Source organism: Taudactylus pleione, unplaced genomic scaffold, assembly GCF_031769625.1.
Source record: "Taudactylus pleione unplaced genomic scaffold, aTauple2 ptg000043l, whole genome shotgun sequence".
Taxonomy (NCBI): domain Eukaryota; kingdom Metazoa; phylum Chordata; class Amphibia; order Anura; family Myobatrachidae; genus Taudactylus; species Taudactylus pleione.
The window spans coordinates 7,181,858-7,203,441 of NW_028284445.1; positions in this window are offsets into that span (position 1 = coordinate 7,181,858).

Here is a 21,584-nt window from a genome sequence, read left to right on the forward strand (position 1 = left end):
TCTTACACACAACATAATGCTACTCTAACACACAACATACCACTACTCTTACACATAGAATACCACTACTCTAACACACTACATACCACTACTCTTACACATAACTTACCACTACTCTTACACATAAAATAAAACTACTCTCATAACATACCACTACTGTTACACATAACATACCACTTCTCTAACACGCAACATACCACTACTGTTACACATAACACACCACTACTCTTACACATAACATACCACTACTTTTACTCATAACATACGATTACTCTAACATGCAACATACCACTACTGTTACACATAACACACCACTACTCTTACACATAACATACCACTACTCTAACACACAATATACCACTACTTTTACACATAACATCCATTACTCTTACACATAACATACCACTACTCTTACACATAACATACCACTATTCTTGCACATAACATACCACTCCTCTTACACATTACATACCACTACCCTTACCCATAACATACCACTACTCTTACACATAAAATAAAACACTCTTACACATAACAAACCACTACTCCTACACATAACATACCACTACTCTAACAGGAAACATACCACTACTCTTACACACAACAAACCACTACTGATAGACAACATACCACTACTCTTTCACACAACATACCACTACTCTTACACATAACATACCACTTCTCTAACATGCAACATACCACTACTCTTACACACAACAAACCACTACTTGCACAAAAAATACCACTACTCTTACACATACCATATCAATATTACACATAACATGCCACTATTCTTATGCATAACATACCTCTATTCCTTCACTCAACATACCACTACTCTTACACATAAAATACCAGTACTCTTACACATAAAATACCAGTACTCTTGCACATAAAAAAACACATCTCTAACACACAACATACCACTACTCTTTCACATAACATACCACTATTCTTACACATAACATACCACTACTCTTACACATAAAATACCACTACTCTTACACCTTACATGCCACTACTCTTACACATAAAATACCACTATACTTACACCTTACATACCACTACTCATAAACATAACATACCACTATTCTTACACATAACATACCACTACTCTTACACATGACATACCATTACTCTTACACATAACATACCAATACTCTTACACATAAAATTAAAAAACTCTTACACATAACAAACCACTACTCCTACACATAACATACCACTACTCTAACACGCAACATACAACCACTCTTACACACAAAAAACCACTACTTGCACACAACATACCACTACTCTAACACACAACATACCACTACTCTTACACATAATATACCACTACTCTAACATGCAACATTCCACTACTCTTACACACAACAAACCACGACTTACACACAACATACCACTACATTTACACATAACATACCACTACTCTTACACATAACATGCTACTAATCTTACGCTTAACATACCACTACTCCTACACACAACATACCACTACTCTTACACATTAAATACCACTACCCTTACACATAAAATACCACTACTCTTACACCTTACATACCACTACTCTTACACATAAAATACCTCTACTCTAACACACAACATACCACTACTCTTACACATAACATACCACTACTCTTACACATAAAATACGACCACTCTTACACAAAAAATTCCACTACTCTTACACCTTACATACCACTTATCTTACACATAACATACCACTACTCTTACACATAAAATACCACTACTCTTACACCTTACATACCACTACTCTTACACATAACATACCACTACTCTTACACTAAACATAACACTACTCTTACACATAAAATACCACTATTCTAACTCCTTACATACCACTAGTTTTACACATAAAATACCACTACTCTAACACACAACATACCACTACTCTTACACATAACAGACCACTAATCTTACACATACTGTAACAAACCAGTACTCTTACACATAACAAACCTCTACTCTTACAAATAACATAGCACTACTTTTACACATAACATACCACTAATCTTACACACAACATGCCACTACTCTTACACATAACATATGATTACTCTTACGCATAACATGCCTCTACCCTTACACATAACATGCCACTGATCTTACACATAACATATCACTACTCTTACAGATAACATACTACTACTCTTACACATAATATACTGCTACTCTTACACATAACATACCACTACTCTTACACATAAAATAAAACTACTCTTACACATAACATACCACTACTGTTACACATAACATACCACTACTCTAACATGCAACATATCACTACTCTTTCAGATAACATACCACTACTCTTACACATAAAATAACACTACTCTTACACCTTACATACCACTACTCATACACATAACATACCACTACTCTTACACATAACATGCCACTACTCTAACACACAATATACCAATACTTTTACACATAACATACCACTACTCTTACACATAACATACCACTATTCTTGCACATAATATACCACTCCTCTTACACATTACATACCACTACCCTTACACATAACATACCACTACTCTTGCACATATAATAAAACAACTCTTACACATAACAAACCACTACTCCTACACATAACATACCACTACTCTAACACACAAAATACCACTACTCTTACACACAACAAACCACTACTGGTAGACAACATACCACTTCTCTTACACACAACATACCACTACTCTTAAATATAACATACCACTACTCTAACATGCAACATACCACTACTCTTACACACATCTAACCACTACTTACACACAAAATACCACTACTCTAACACATAACATACCACTACTCTTACACATAACATGCCACTATTGTTATGCATAACATACCACTACTCCTACAAACAACATACCACTACTCTTACACATAAAATACCACTACTCTTACAAAAAAATACCACTACTCTTGCACATAAATTACCACTACTCTAACACACAACATACCACTACTCTTTCACATAACATACCACTACTCTTACACATAAAATAACACTACTCTTACACCTTACATACCACTACTCATACACATAACATACCACTACTCTTACACATAACATGCCACTACTCTTACACATAACATGCCACTACTCTTACGCGTAACATACCACTACTCCTACACACAACATACCACTACTCTTACACATAAAATACCACTACTCTTACACATGAAGTACCACTACTCATTCACATAAAATACCAGTACTCTTACACATAAAATACCACTACTCTTACATCTTACATACCACTACTCTTACACAGAAAATACCACTACTCTAACACGCAACATACCACTACTCTTACACACAACAAACCACGACTTACACACAACATACCACTACACTTACACATAACATACCACTACTCTTACCCATAACATGCTACTAATCTTACGCCTAATATACCACTAGTCCTACACACAACATACCACTACTCTTACACATAAAATAACACTACTCTTACACATAAAATACCACTACTCTTACACCTTACATACCTCGACTCTTACACATAAAATACCACTACTCTAACACACAACATTCCACTACTCTTACACATAACATACCACTACTCTTACACCTTACATACGTCTACTCTTACACATAAAATACCACTTCTCTAACACACAACATTCCTCTACTCTTACACATAACATACCACTACTCTTACACATAAAATACCACTACTCTTACACCTTACATACCACTACTCTAACGCACAACATACCACTACTCTTACACACAACATACCAGTACTCTTACACACAACATAATGCTACTCTAACACACATCACACCACTACTCTTACACATAGAATAGCACTACTCTAACACACAACATACCACTACTCTTACACATAAAATACCACTACTCTAACGCACAACATACCACTACTCTTAGACACAATATACCACTACTCTTACACACAACATAATGCTACTCTAACACACAACATACCACTACTCTTACACATAGAATACCACTACTCTAACACACAACATACCACTACTCTTACACATAACTTACCACTACTCTTACACATAAAATAAAACTACTCTTACACATAACATACCACTACTGTTACACATAACATACCACTACTCTAACACGCAACATACCACTACTCTTACACATAACACACCGCTACTCTTACACATAACATACCAGTACTCTAACACACAATATACCAATACTTTTACACATAACTTACCACTACTCTAACACATGACATACCACTACTCTTACACATAACATACCACTACCCTTACACATAACATACCACTACTCTTGCACATATAATAAAACAACTCTTACACATAACAAACCACTACTCCTACACATAACATACCACTACTCTAACACGCAAAATACCACTGCTCTTACACACAACAAACCACTACTGATAGACAACATACCACTTCTCTTACACACAACATACCACTACTCTTAGATATAACATACCACTACTCTAACATGCAACATACCACTACTCTTACACACATCTAACCACTACTTACACACAAAATACCACTACTCTAACACATAACATACCACTACTCTTACACATAATATGCCACTATTGTTATGCATAACATACCACTACTCCTACAAACAACATACCACTACTCTTACACATAAAATACCACTACTCTTACAAAAAAATACCACTACTCTTGCACATAAATTACCACTACTCTAACACACAACATACCACTACTCTTTCACATAACATACCACTACTCTTACACATAAAATAACACTTCTCTTACACCTTACATACCACTACTCATACACATAACATACCACTACTCTTACACATAACATGCCACTACTCTTACACATAACATGCCACTACTCTTACGCATAACATACCACTACTCCTACACACAACATACCACTACTCTTACACATAAAATACCACTACTCTTACACATGAAATACCACTACTCATTCACATAAAATACCAGTACTCTTACACATAAAATACCACTACTCTTACATCTTACATACCACTACTCTTACACAGAACATACCACTACTCTAACACGCAACATACCACTACTCTTACACACAACAAACCATGACTTACACACAACATACCACTACACTTACACATAACATACCACTACTCTTACCCATAACATGCTACTAATCTTACGCCTAATATACCACTACTCCTACACACAACATACCACTACTCTTACACATAAAATACCACTACTCTTACAAAAAAATACCACTACTCTTGCACATAAATTACCACTACTCTAACACACAACATACCACTACTCTTTCACATAACATACCACTACTCTTACACATAAAATAACACTACTCTTACACCTTACATACCACTACTCATACACATAACATACCACTACTCTTACACATAACATGCCACTACTCTTACACATAACATGCCACTACTCTTACGCGTAACATACCACTACTCCTACACACAACATACCACTACTCTTACACATAAAATACCACTACTCTTACACATGAAGTACCACTACTCATTCACATAAAATACCAGTACTCTTACACATAAAATACCACTACTCTTACATCTTACATACCACTACTCTTACACAGAAAATACCACTACTCTAACACGCAACATACCACTACTCTTACACACAACAAACCACGACTTACACACAACATACCACTACACTTACACATAACATACCACTACTCTTACCCATAACATGCTACTAATCTTACGCCTAATATACCACTAGTCCTACACACAACATACCACTACTCTTACACATAAAATAACACTACTCTTACACATAAAATACCACTACTCTTACACCTTACATACCTCGACTCTTACACATAAAATACCACTACTCTAACACACAACATTCCACTACTCTTACACATAACATACCACTACTCTTACACCTTACATACGTCTACTCTTACACATAAAATACCACTTCTCTAACACACAACATTCCTCTACTCTTACACATAACATACCACTACTCTTACACATAAAATACCACTACTCTTACACCTTACATACCACTACTCTAACGCACAACATACCACTACTCTTACACACAACATACCAGTACTCTTACACACAACATAATGCTACTCTAACACACATCACACCACTACTCTTACACATAGAATAGCACTACTCTAACACACAACATACCACTACTCTTACACATAAAATACCACTACTCTAACGCACAACATACCACTACTCTTAGACACAATATACCACTACTCTTACACACAACATAATGCTACTCTAACACACAACATACCACTACTCTTACACATAGAATACCACTACTCTAACACACAACATACCACTACTCTTACACATAACTTACCACTACTCTTACACATAAAATAAAACTACTCTTACACATAACATACCACTACTGTTACACATAACATACCACTACTCTAACACGCAACATACCACTACTCTTACACATAACACACCGCTACTCTTACACATAACATACCAGTACTCTAACACACAATATACCAATACTTTTACACATAACTTACCACTACTCTAACACATGACATACCACTACTCTTACACATAACATACCACTACCCTTACACATAACATACCACTACTCTTGCACATATAATAAAACAACTCTTACACATAACAAACCACTACTCCTACACATAACATACCACTACTCTAACACGCAAAATACCACTGCTCTTACACACAACAAACCACTACTGATAGACAACATACCACTTCTCTTACACACAACATACCACTACTCTTAGATATAACATACCACTACTCTAACATGCAACATACCACTACTCTTACACACATCTAACCACTACTTACACACAAAATACCACTACTCTAACACATAACATACCACTACTCTTACACATAATATGCCACTATTGTTATGCATAACATACCACTACTCCTACAAACAACATACCACTACTCTTACACATAAAATACCACTACTCTTACAAAAAAATACCACTACTCTTGCACATAAATTACCACTACTCTAACACACAACATACCACTACTCTTTCACATAACATACCACTACTCTTACACATAAAATAACACTTCTCTTACACCTTACATACCACTACTCATACACATAACATACCACTACTCTTACACATAACATGCCACTACTCTTACACATAACATGCCACTACTCTTACGCATAACATACCACTACTCCTACACACAACATACCACTACTCTTACACATAAAATACCACTACTCTTACACATGAAATACCACTACTCATTCACATAAAATACCAGTACTCTTACACATAAAATACCACTACTCTTACATCTTACATACCACTACTCTTACACAGAACATACCACTACTCTAACACGCAACATACCACTACTCTTACACACAACAAACCATGACTTACACACAACATACCACTACACTTACACATAACATACCACTACTCTTACCCATAACATGCTACTAATCTTACGCCTAATATACCACTACTCCTACACACAACATACCACTACTCTTACACATAAAATACCACTACTCTTACACATAAAATACCACTACTCTTACACCTTACATACCTCGACTCTTACACATAAAATACCACTACTCTAACACACAACATTCCACTACTCTTACACATAACATACCACTACTCTTACACCTTACATACGTCTACTCTTACACATAAAATACCACTACTCTAACACACAACATTCCACTACTCTTACACATAACATACCACTACTCTTACACATAAAATACCACTACTCTTACACCTTACATACCACTACTCTAACGCACAACATACCACTACTCTTACACACAACATACCAGTACTCTTACACACAACATAATGCTACTCTAACACATATCACACCACTACTCTTACACATAGAATACCACTACTCTAACACACAACATACCACTACTCTTACACATAAAATACCACTACTCTAACGCACAACATACCACTACTCTTAGACACAATATACCACTACTCTTACACACAACATAATGCTACTCTAACACACAACATACCACTACTCTTACACATGGAATACCACTACTCTAACACACAACATACCACTACTCTTACACATAACTTACCACTACTCTTACACATAAAATAAAACTACTCTCATAACATACCACTACTGTTACACATAACATACCACTACTCTAACACTCAACATACCACTACTGTTACACATAACACACCACTACTCTTACACATAACATACCACTACTTTTACTCATAACATACGATTACTCTAACATGCAACATACCACTACTGTTACACATAACACACCACTACTCTTACACATAACATACCACTACTCTAACACACAATATACCACTACTTTTACACATAACATCCATTACTCTTACACATAACATACCACTACTCTTGCACATAACATACCACTATTCTTGCACATAACATACCACTCCTCTTACACATTACATACCACTACCCTTACCCATAACATACCACTACTCTTACACATAAAATAAAACACTCTTACACATAACAAACCACTACTCCTACACATAACATACCACTACTCTAACAGGAAACATACCACTACTCTTACACACGACAAACCACTACTGATAGACAACATACCACTACTCTTTCACACAACATACCACTACTCTTACACATAACATACCACTACTCTAACATGCAACATACGACTACTCTTACACATAACAAACCACTACTTGCACAAAAAATACCACTACTCTTACACATACCATACCAATATTACACATAACATGCCACTATTCTTATGCATAACATACCACTATTCCTTCACTCAACATACCACTACTCTTACACATAAAATACCAGTACTCTTACACATAAAATACCAGTACTCTTGCACATAAAAAAACACATCTCTAACACACAACATACCACTACTCTTTCACATAACATACCACTATTCTTACACATAACATACCACTACTCTTACACATAAAATACCTCTACTCTTACACCTTACATGCCACTACTCTTACACATAAAATACCACTATACTTACACCTTACATACCACTACTCATAAACATAACATACCACTGTTCTTACACATAACATACCACTACTCTTACACATGACATACCATTACTCTTACACATAACATACCACTACTCTTACACATAAAATTAAAAAACTCTTACACATAACAAACCACTACTCCTACACATAACATACCACTACTCTAACACGCAACATACCACCACTCTTACACACAAAAAAACACTACTTGCACACAACATACCACTACTCAAACACACAACATACCACTACTCTTACACATAACATACCACTACTCTAACATGCAACATTCCACTACTCTTACACACAACAAACCACGACTTACACACAACATACTACTACACTTACACATAACATACCACTACTCTTACACATAACATGCTACTAATCTTACGCATAACATACCACTACTCCTACACACAACATACCACTACTCTTACACATAAAATACCACTACCCTTACACATAAATACCACTACTCTTACAAACAACATACCACTACTCTTACACAAAAAATACCTGTACTCTAACACACAACATACCACTACTCTTACACATAACATACCACTACTCTTACACATAAAATACGACCACTCTTACACAAAAAATTCCACAACTCTTACACCTTACATACCACTTATCTTACACATAACAAACCACTACTCTTACACATAAAATACCACTACTCTTACACCTTACATACCACTACTCTTACACATAACATACCACTACTCTTACACTAAACATAACACTACTCTTACACATAAAATACCACTACTCTAACACCTTACATACCACTAGTTTTACACATAAAATACCACTACTCTAACACACAACATACCGCTACTCTTACACATAACAGACCACTAATCTTACACATACTGTAACAAACCAGTACTCTTACACATAACAAACCTCTACTCTTACAAATAACATAGCACTACTCTTACACATAACATACCACTAATCTTACACACAACATGCCACTACTCTTACACATAACATATCATTACTCTTACGCATAACATGCCACTACCCTTACACATAACATGCCACTGATCTTACACATAACATATCACTACTCTTACAGATAACATACTACTACTCTTACACATAATATACTACTACTCTTACACATAACATACCACTACTCTTACACATAAAATAAAACTACTCTTACATATAACATACCACTACTGTTACACATAACAGACCACTACTGTAACACGCAACATACCACTACTCTTACACATAACATACCACTATTCTTGCACATAACATACCACTCCTCTTACACATTACATACCACTACCCTTACACATAACATACCACTACTCTTGCACATATAATAAAACAACTCTTACACATAACAAACCACTACTCCTACACATAACATACCACTACTCTAACACGCAACATACCACTACTCTTACACACAACAAACCACTACTGGTAGACAACATACCACTTCTCTTACACATAAAATAACACTACTCTTACACCTTACATACCACTACTCATACACATAACATACCACTACTCTTACACATAACATGCCACTACTCTTACACATAACATGCCACTACTCTTACGCATAACATACCACTACTCCTACACACAACATACCACTACTCTTACACATAAAATACCACTACTCTTACACATGAAATACCACTACTCATTCACATAAAATACCAGTACTCTTACACATAAAATACCACTACTCTTACATCTTACATACCACTACTCTTACACAGAACATACCACTACTCTAACACGCAACATACCACTACTCTTACACACAACAAACCATGACTTACACACAACATACCACTACACTTACACATAACATACCACTACTCTTACCCATAACATGCTACTAATCTTACGCCTAATATACCACTACTCCTACACACAACATACCACTACTCTTACACTTAAAATACCACTACTCTTACACATAAAATACCACTACTCTTACACCTTACATACCTCGACTCTTACACATAAAATACCACTACTCTAACACACAACATTCCACTACTCTTACACATAACATACCACTACTCTTACACCTTACATACGTCTACTCTTACACATAAAATACCACTACTCTAACACACAACATTCCACTACTCTTACACATAACATACCACTACTCTTACACATAAAATACCACTACTCTTACACCTTACATACCACTACTCTAACGCACAACATACCACTACTCTTACACACAACATACCAGTACTCTTACACACAACATAATGCTACTCTAACACATATCACACCACTACTCTTACACATAGAATACCACTACTCTAACACACAACATACCACTACTCTTACACATAAAATACCACTACTCTAACGCACAACATACCACTACTCTTAGACACAATATACCACTACTCTTACACACAACATAATGCTACTCTAACACACAACATACCACTACTCTTACACATGGAATACCACTACTCTAACACACAACATACCACTACTCTTACACATAACTTACCACTACTCTTACACATAAAATAAAACTACTCTCATAACATACCACTACTGTTACACATAACATACCACTACTCTAACACTCAACATACCACTATTGTTACACATAACACACCACTACTCTTACACATAACATACCACTACTTTTACTCATAACATACGATTACTCTAACATGCAACATACCACTACTGTTACACATAACACACCACTACTCTTACACATAACACACCACTACTCTTACAAATAACATAGCACTACTCTTACACATAACATACCACTAATCTTACACACAACATGCCACTACTCTTACACATAACATATCATTACTCTTACGCATAACATGCCACTACCCTTACACATAACATGCCACTGATCTTACACATAACATATCACTACTCTTACAGATAACATACTACTACTCTTACACATAATATACTACTACTCTTACACATAACATACCACTACTCTTACACATAAAATAAAACTACTCTTACATATAACATACCACTACTGTTACACATAACAGACCACTACTGTAACACGCAACATACCACTACTCTTACACATAACATACCACTATTCTTGCACATAACATACCACTCCTCTTACACATTACATACCACTACCCTTACACATAACATACCACTACTCTTGCACATATAATAAAACAACTCTTACACATAACAAACCACTACTCCTACACATAACATACCACTACTCTAACACGCAACATACCACTACTCTTACACACAACAAACCACTACTGGTAGACAACATACCACTTCTCTTACACATAAAATAACACTACTCTTACACCTTACATACCACTACTCATACACATAACATACCACTACTCTTACACATAACATGCCACTACTCTTACACATAACATGCCACTACTCTTACGCATAACATACCACTACTCCTACACACAACATACCACTACTCTTACACATAAAATACCACTACTCTTACACATGAAATACCACTACTCATTCACATAAAATACCAGTACTCTTACACATAAAATACCACTACTCTTACATCTTACATACCACTACTCTTACACAGAACATACCACTACTCTAACACGCAACATACCACTACTCTTACACACAACAAACCATGACTTACACACAACATACCACTACACTTACACATAACATACCACTACTCTTACCCATAACATGCTACTAATCTTACGCCTAATATACCACTACTCCTACACACAACATACCACTACTCTTACACTTAAAATACCACTACTCTTACACATAAAATACCACTACTCTTACACCTTACATACCTCGACTCTTACACATAAAATACCACTACTCTAACACACAACATTCCACTACTCTTACACATAACATACCACTACTCTTACACCTTACATACGTCTACTCTTACACATAAAATACCACTACTCTAACACACAACATTCCACTACTCTTACACATAACATACCACTACTCTTACACATAAAATACCACTACTCTTACACCTTACATACCACTACTCTAACGCACAACATACCACTACTCTTACACACAACATACCAGTACTCTTACACACAACATAATGCTACTCTAACACATATCACACCACTACTCTTACACATAGAATACCACTACTCTAACACACAACATACCACTACTCTTACACATAAAATACCACTACTCTAACGCACAACATACCACTACTCTTAGACACAATATACCACTACTCTTACACACAACATAATGCTACTCTAACACACAACATACCACTACTCTTACACATGGAATACCACTACTCTAACACACAACATACCACTACTCTTACACATAACTTACCACTACTCTTACACATAAAATAAAACTACTCTCATAACATACCACTACTGTTACACATAACATACCACTACTCTAACACTCAACATACCACTATTGTTACACATAACACACCACTACTCTTACACATAACATACCACTACTTTTACTCATAACATACGATTACTCTAACATGCAACATACCACTACTGTTACACATAACACACCACTACTCTTACACATAACATACCACTACTCTAACACACAATATACCACTACTTTTACACATAACATCCATTACTCTTACACATAACATACCACTACTCTTACACATAACATACCACTATTCTTGCACATAACATACCACTCCTCTTACACATTACATACCACTACCCTTACCCATAACATACCACTACTCTTACACATAAAATAAAACACTCTTACACATAACAAACCACTACTCCTACACATAACATACCACTACTCTAACAGGAAACATACCACTACTCTTACACACGACAAACCACTACTGATAGACAACATACCACTACTCTTTCACACAACATACCACTACTCTTACACATAACATACCACTACTCTAACATGCAACATACCACTACTCTTACACATAACAAACCACTACTTGCACAAAAAATACCACTACTCTTACACATACCATACCAATATTACACATAACATGCCACTATTCTTATGCATAACATACCACTATTCCTTCACTCAACATACCACTACTCTTACACATAAAATACCAGTACTCTTACACATAAAATACCAGTACTCTTGCACATAAAAAAACACATCTCTAACACACAACATACCACTACTCTTTCACATAACATACCACTATTCTTACACATAACATACCACTACTCTTACACATAAAATACCTCTACTCTTACACCTTACATGCCACTACTCTTACACATAAAATACCACTATACTTACACCTTACATACCACTACTCATAAACATAACATACCACTGTTCTTACACATAACATACCACTACTCTTACACATGACATACCATTACTCTTACACATAACATACCACTACTCTTACACATAAAATTAAAAAACTCTTACACATAACAAACCACTACTCCTACACATAACATACCACTACTCTAACACGCAACATACCACCACTCTTACACACAAAAAAACACTACTTGCACACAACATACCACTACTCAAACACACAACATACCACTACTCTTACACATAACATACCACTACTCTAACATGCAACATTCCACTACTCTTACACACAACAAACCACGACTTACACACAACATACTACTACACTTACACATAACATACCACTACTCTTACACATAACATGCTACTAATCTTACGCATAACATACCACTACTCCTACACACAACATACCACTACTCTTACACATAAAATACCACTACCCTTACACATAAATACCACTACTCTTACAAACAACATACCACTACTCTTACACATAAAATACCTGTACTCTAACACACAACATACCACTACTCTTACACATAACATACCACTACTCTTACACATAAAATACGACCACTCTTACACAAAAAATTCCACAACTCTTACACCTTACATACCACTTATCTTACACATAACAAACCACTACTCTTACACATAAAATACCACTACTCTTACACCTTACATACCACTACTCTTACACATAACATACCACTACTCTTACACTAAACATAACACTACTCTTACACATAAAATACCACTACTCTAACACCTTACATACCACTAGTTTTACACATAAAATACCACTACTCTAACACACAACATACCGCTACTCTTACACATAACAGACCACTAATCTTACACATACTGTAACAAACCAGTACTCTTACACATAACAAACCTCTACTCTTACAAATAACATAGCACTACTCTTACACATAACATACCACTAATCTTACACACAACATGCCACTACTCTTACACATAACATATCATTACTCTTACGCATAACATGCCACTACCCTTACACATAACATGCCACTGATCTTACACATAACATATCACTACTCTTACAGATAACATACTACTACTCTTACACATAATATACTACTACTCTTACACATAACATACCACTACTCTTACACATAAAATAAAACTACTCTTACATATAACATACCACTACTGTTACACATAACAGACCACTACTGTAACACGCAACATACCACTACTCTTACACATAACATACCACTATTCTTGCACATAACATACCACTCCTCTTACACATTACATACCACTACCCTTACACATAACATACCACTACTCTTGCACATATAATAAAACAACTCTTACACATAACAAACCACTACTCCTACACATAACATACCACTACTCTAACACGCAACATACCACTACTCTTACACACAACAAACCACTACTGGTAGACAACATACCACTTCTCTTACACATAAAATAACACTACTCTTACACCTTACATACCACTACTCATACACATAACATACCACTACTCTTACACATAACATGCCACTACTCTTACACATAACATGCCACTACTCTTACGCATAACATACCACTACTCCTACACACAACATACCACTACTCTTACACATAAAATACCACTACTCTTACACATGAAATACCACTACTCATTCACATAAAATACCAGTACTCTTACACATAAAATACCACTACTCTTACATCTTACATACCACTACTCTTACACAGAACATACCACTACTCTAACACGCAACATACCACTACTCTTACACACAACAAACCATGACTTACACACAACATACCACTACACTTACACATAACATACCACTACTCTTACCCATAACATGCTACTAATCTTACGCCTAATATACCACTACTCCTACACACAACATACCACTACTCTTACACATAAAATACCACTACTCTTACACATAAAATACCACTACTCTTACACCTTACATACCTCGACTCTTACACATAAAATACCACTACTCTAACACACAACATTCCACTACTCTTACACATAACATACCACTACTCTTACACCTTACATACGTCTACTCTTACACATAAAATACCACTACTCTAACACACAACATTCCACTACTCTTACACATAACATACCACTACTCTTACACATAAAATACCACTACTCTTACACCTTACATACCACTACTCTAACGCACAACATACCACTACTCTTACACACAACATACCAGTACTCTTACACACAACATAATGCTACTCTAACACATATCACACCACTACTCTTACACATAGAATACCACTACTCTAACACACAACATACCACTACTCTTACACATAAAATACCACTACTCTAACGCACAACATACCACTACTCTTAGACACAATATACCACTACTCTTACACACAACATAATGCTACTCTAACACACAACATACCACTACTCTTACACATGGAATACCACTACTCTAACACACAACATACCACTACTCTTACACATAACTTACCACTACTCTTACACATAAAATAAAACTACTCTCATAACATACCACTACTGTTACACATAACATACCACTACTCTAACACTCAACATACCACTACTGTTACACATAACACACCACTACTCTTACACATAACATACCACTACTTTTACTCATAACATACGATTACTCTAACATGCAACATACCACTACTGTTACACATAACACACCACTACTCTTACACATAACATACCACTACTCTAACACACAATATACCACTACTTTTACACATAACATCCATTACTCTTACACATAACATACCACTACTCTTACACATAACATACCACTATTCTTGCACATAACATACCACTCCTCTTACACATTACATACCACTACCCTTACCCATAACATACCACTACTCTTACACATAAAATAAAACACTCTTACACATAACAAACCACTACTCCTACACATAACATACCACTACTCTAACAGGAAACATACCACTACTCTTACACACGACAAACCACTACTGATAGACAACATACCACTACTCTTTCACACAACATACCACTACTCTTACACATAACATACCACTACTCTAACATGCAACATACCACTACTCTTACACATAACAAACCACTACTTGCACAAAAAATACCACTACTCTTACACATACCATACCAATATTACACATAACATGCCACTATTCTTATGCATAACATACCACTATTCCTTCACTCAACATACCACTACTCTTACACATAAAATACCAGTACTCTTACACATAAAATACCAGTACTCTTGCACATAAAAAAACACATCTCTAACACACAACATACCACTACTCTTTCACATAACATACCACTATTCTTACACATAACATACCACTACTCTTACACATAAAATACCTCTACTCTTACACCTTACATGCCACTACTCTTACACATAAAATACCACTATACTTACACCTTACATACCACTACTCATAAACATAACATACCACTGTTCTTACACATAACATACCACTACTCTTACACATGACATACCATTACTCTTACACATAACATACCACTACTCTTACACATAAAATTAAAAAACTCTTACACATAACAAACCACTACTCCTACACATAACATACCACTACTCTAACACGCAACATACCACCACTCTTACACACAAAAAAACACTACTTGCACACAACATACCACTACTCAAACACACAACATACCACTACTCTTACACATAACATACCACTACTCTAACATGCAACATTCCACTACTCTTACACACAACAAACCACGACTTACACACAACATACTACTACACTTACACATAACATACCACTACTCTTACACATAACATGCTACTAATCTTACGCATAACATACCACTACTCCTACACACAACATACCACTACTCTTACACATAAAATACCACTACCCTTACACATAAATACCACTACTCTTACAAACAACATACCACTACTCTTACACATAAAATACCTGTACTCTAACACACAACATACCACTACTCTTACACATAACATACCACTACTCTTACACATAAAATACGACCACTCTTACACAAAAAATTCCACAACTCTTACACTTTACATACCACTTATCTTACACATAACATACCACTACTCTTACACATAAAATACCACTACTCTTACACCTTACATACCACTACTCTTACACATAACATACCACTACTCTTACACTAAACATAACACTACTCTTACACATAAAATACCACTACTCTAACACCTTACATACCACTAGTTTTACACATAAAATACCACTACTCTAACACACAACATACCGCTACTCTTACACATAACAGACCACTAATCTTACACATACTGTAACAAACCAGTACTCTTACACATAACAAACCTCTACTCTTACAAATAACATAGCACTACTCTTACACATAACATACCACTAATCTTACACACAACATGCCACTACTCTTACACATAACATATCATTACTCTTACGCATAACATGCCACTACCCTTACACATAACATGCCACTGATCTTACACATAACATATCACTACTCTTACAGATAACATACTACTACTCTTACACATAATATACTACTACTCTTACACATAACATACCACTACTCTTACACATAAAATAAAACTACTCTTACATATAACATACCACTACTGTTACACATAACAGACCACTACTGTAACACGCAACATACCACTACTCTTACACATAACATACCACTATTCTTGCACATAACATACCACTCCTCTTACACATTACATACCACTACCCTTACACATAACATACCACTACTCTTGCACATATAATAAAACAACTCTTACACATAACAAACCACTACTCCTACACATAACATACCACTACTCTAACACGCAACATACCACTACTCTTACACACAACAAACCACTACTGGTAGACAACATACCACTTCTCTTACACACAACATACCACTACTCTTACATATAACATACCACTACTCTAACATGCAACATACCAGTACTCTTACACACATCTAACCACTACTGGTAGACAACATACCACTTCTCTTACACACAACATACCACTACTCTTACACATAAAATACCACTACTCTTACACATAAAATACCACTACTCATTCACATAAAATACCAGTACTCTTACACATAAAATACCACTACTCTTACATCTTACATACCACTACTCTTACACAGAACATACCACTACACTAACACGCAACATACCACTACTCTTACACACAACAAACCACGACTTACACACAACATACCACTACACTTACACATAACATACCACTACTCTTACCCATAACATGCTACTAATCTTACGCCTAATATACCACTACTCCTACACATAACATACCACTACTCTTACACCTAAAATACCACTACTCTTACACATAAAATACCACTACTCTTACACCTTACATACCTCTACTCTTACACATAAAATACCACTACTCTAACACACAACATTCCACTACTCTTACACATAACATGCCACTACTCTTACACATAAAATACCACTACTCTTACACCTTACATACCACTACTCTAACGCACAACATACCACTACTCTTACACACAACATACCAGTACTCTTACACACAACATAATGCTACTCTAACACACATCACACCACTACTCTTACACATAGAATACCACTACTCTAACACATAACATACCACTACTCTTACACATAAAATACCTCTACTCTAACGCACAACATACCACTACTCTTAGACACAATATACTACTACTCTTACACACAACATAATGCTACTCTAACACACAACATACCACTACTCTTACACATAACATACCACTACTCTTACACATAAAATACGACAACTCTTACACAAAAAATACCACTACTCTTACACCATACATACCACTTATCTTACACACAACATACCACTACTCTTACACATAATTTACCACTACTCGTACACACAAGAAAACGCTACTCCTACACACAACATACCACTACTCTTACACATAAAATACCACTACTCTTACACATAAAATATAACTACTCTTACACCTTACATACCACTACTCTTACACATAAAATAACACTACTCTAACACACAACATACCACTACTGTTACACATAACATACCACTACTCTTACACATAAAATACGACAACTCTTACACAAAAAATACCACTACTCTTACACCATACATACCACTTATCTTACACATAACATACCACTACTCTTACACCTTACATTCCACTACTGTTACACATAACATACCACTACTCTTACCCAAAACACAACACTACTTTTACACATAAAATACCACTACTCTACACCTTACATACCACTACTTGTACACATAAAATACCACTACTCTAACACACAACATACCACTACTCTTACACATAACATACCACTACTCTTACACACAATATACCACTACTCTTACACACAACATAACGCTACTCTTAGAACATACCATTACTCTTACACACAACATACCACTACTCTTTCACATAAAATACCACTACTCTAACACACAACATACCACTACTCTTACACATAACAGACCACTTCACTTACACATAACAAACCACTACTCTTACACATACTGTAACAAACCACTACTCTTACACATAAAAAACCACTACTCTTACAAATAACACAGCTCTACTCTTACACATAACATACCACTAATCTTACACACAACATACCACTACTCTTACACATTACACACCACTACTCTTACACATACTGAAACAAACCACTACTCTTACACATAACATACCACTACTCTTACACATAATATGCCACTACTCTTACACATAACATATCATTACTTTTACACATATGAGGCCACTACTCTTACACATAACATGCCACGACTTTTACACATAACATAGCACTACTCTTACACATAACATACTACTTCTCTTACACATAACATACCAGTTCTCTTACACACAACATACCACTACTGTTACACATAACACACCGCTACTCTTACACATAATATACCACTACTCCACCACACAATATACCACTACTTTTACACATATCATACCACTACTCTAACATATATTATACTACTACTCTTACACATAACATACCACTACTCTTACACATAACATACCACTACTCTAACACGC